The sequence below is a fragment of the Pteropus vampyrus genome, unplaced genomic scaffold (assembly GCF_000151845.1).
Source record: "Pteropus vampyrus isolate Shadow unplaced genomic scaffold, Pvam_2.0 Scaffold65, whole genome shotgun sequence".
Lineage (NCBI taxonomy): Eukaryota > Metazoa > Chordata > Mammalia > Chiroptera > Pteropodidae > Pteropus > Pteropus vampyrus.
Window position 1 is genome coordinate 2,976,803 of NW_011888846.1, and position 2,762 is coordinate 2,979,564.

A 2,762-nucleotide genomic window follows, 5' to 3' on the forward strand; every position below is an offset into this window, starting at 1 on the left:
CCCCCCACCCCGATTTAAGGCCACAGAGAGGAAATCCTAAGGAGACTTTCCCCCGGTCTCCAGCAATTTTTCGGTGACGTAATATGTGGGCTGAACTTGAGTCTACCGAGAAAGAGGGAATCACTATTCAAGGGTGCTGTATATACAATCTGGGTCAGCTGCAGCTGGTTACTGCATTTCTCCATGTGGCAGACAGAGCAAAGCCACAATGCTTTCTCTGCTGGATTAAAGACAGCCCACAGACCAGAACTTCCACTCCACTTCTTAAAATTACATAGGTGGCTTGTCAAATTCAATTGATTAGTGTTGTAAGAAGAAAAAGTTCCTTATTACAGCTTGGATTCAACGGTCCAAAACAAAAATGCAGTTGCCATTAAAGTCACAGATGAACAAACTTCTACACTGATTTTTAACAGCAAGAATAAGAGCGGCAAGTTTCTGGGTTTGCTTTATCAGCAGATGCAAAAAGGTATTTTAATACTTTTTATTTTTATTTGAAAATTCTAATGTATGTCAAAATGCATAATTCTTGTACATTGTGGTAGAATTTTCAAAATCTCTTATTATATAAAAAGTATTTTGGAATATACTAAAATTTCATCTGAAAAAGGTTTTGTTTTGCAATCATATGTAAAAACTGGCCATTACCTATTTTCTGATGACTACTGCATTAATCAAGGTTCGACTTAATTATATTTAGTGTATATGCTTATAGATTAATGCACATATGTTGGGTTTCAGAAAACAAGTGCTTTAGTGACATGAGATAGAAATTTTAACTTTAAGATTAATGTATAAGGAAGGTTTATAGCACACTGATTAAAAACAAAGGGAAACAAACTTAAAGAAAATAGTTGTAAATATGGTTAGTGTCTCTTCACGTAGCTACAGTGTGTGTGCTAACGACTGATATAGAGTGTTAGATATCTTAAAGCATAGCTAGAAAAACACAGCTAAGAAGATATAAAATTACTCAAAAGGCTTTGCCACAATACCTCAATTACAGCACAACCAAATAGTAAGCAGAAATCCTTGTAAAGATTTAAGACAAGTCTATGTATTTCTTGCTAAAACTCAAAATTCTAAATATTTTCCCAGGTTCACACGTAATGGCAATTTAACTTGGGTAACAGAAACGAAAACTGGAATTACTTGAAAAAGCAGTTATTGTTACATTAAAAAAAGAATACCTAAAACGTTAACAGATCAGGACCGAGGAGCAAATGTGATAGAAGGATTACATATGTATTCAGCACTAACAACAGAAAATAAAACCCAATGCAACTACTTAAACACATGATTAAAAGACCAAAAATATATTTTTACATAAGTAATTTTGGTAACCATGCACAAGAGGTTTCTTTCAATATTCTATCTGGGGGCTTTACGTGTATGAGTATTTAAAATAATATTATTGGTTACTAATAGTAAAGATACTTAAGTCTGTTGCGATCTGGGGACCCTTTGTCCCTTTACATACTAAAGATATTAACTGCAGGAATCCTCGACAAGCAAATAATGAGGAAGCTAAGATTTCTCCAACTTTACTTTCATGTTCTTTCTGTAAAGATTCTTAACTCTAAATACTGGGAGGATCTCTGTTAAACATATTTTACAAGAAATTCTGCTAGAATTTCCAAGTAGTAATGGATCTGATGTGTTTGTCATCTCTTTTTTGTTGTTGTTTGCTGTGAAAAGTACAGGACACCTCATTAAACCTCAGTTCTTACTAAAGCCGTAGGGATGCATGCAATCTAAAACCCAAATCACACAGATAACTAGTCTCTTCCCAGAAAGTAATTCGCAATCTAGAAGTTCTTTATCTAAGGTACTGTCATTGCTTCATAAATTTAAGTTCATGGCTTCATGCTAATTTCAGTGGCTGATACCGTCAGTTAAGTGCCTCTGCGCTTGCCATCTGAAAGGAAGCAAATCCTGACTTGTTTCTTTTCTCTACTAGCTGGCAATGTAGCAACTATGAAGAGAGAAAGTACCAATAAAGTTAACCCAAGGCACAGAAGACTTTTTTTTCCCCCTAGAAACAACCCAGCAAAGACAGATTTAAACTTAAGTATACTGTACTAATTTATAACATTCTCGTGGGACCTAGGAAAATTTTAACGTATACAGAAAGGTTTTATGAGGTAACACAGATTTATGGATCTTTCACTTTTAAAACTGAACATATGTGGGAAAATATTAAATAAGAGAATGTTTTCAGAAAATGTAACAGTAAACGTATTTTTAAAAACAGTTCTTTACTCATGACGTAGCTAGTCTACTACTTAAGAAATGTGGCTCCTTACTCTGTGTGAACAATGAAGTCATTACTTGTGTAAGGATAAGGGAATTGTATATATTTAAAAAAAAAATACAAGCTTTTACTCGTCTCTTTTAAATACTAATTTGGGTCAAATGCTCATATGGTAGACAGTGATTTATGTTATGACTTAATCGTATAGGAACCCGCTAAGAGCCAAGGCAGACTACATCAAAAGGAAGCTATTGCTATTGTAATTTGGACTCATATTTCCACATCTTTGTTCTTCCATGACAACAATGATGCAAAGTCACAACAGTCCTGGATTATATGCTGTTCCATAGAAACCTGTGTCTGGTAGGAATACAAGCTTTTCAAACAGAATATTTCTCATAAAATTCTACGTGTTTTGAAGTTTCACAAAACTTTCAGAATTGTTCTTGTTTTGGTAACTTATTTCGTAGTAGGTTATTAAAATAGAATAATTTTATGAGCTAAGAAT

General features: G+C 33.9%; 1 protein-coding gene across 1 annotated transcript in view; it reads right to left on the bottom strand.

Moving 5' to 3' along the window:
• Positions 1–2,762, bottom strand: part of RALGPS2 (Ral GEF with PH domain and SH3 binding motif 2) — a 100,150-nt gene that overhangs the window by 42,113 nt on the left and 55,275 nt on the right. The gene's annotated exons all lie outside the window — the stretch shown is intronic.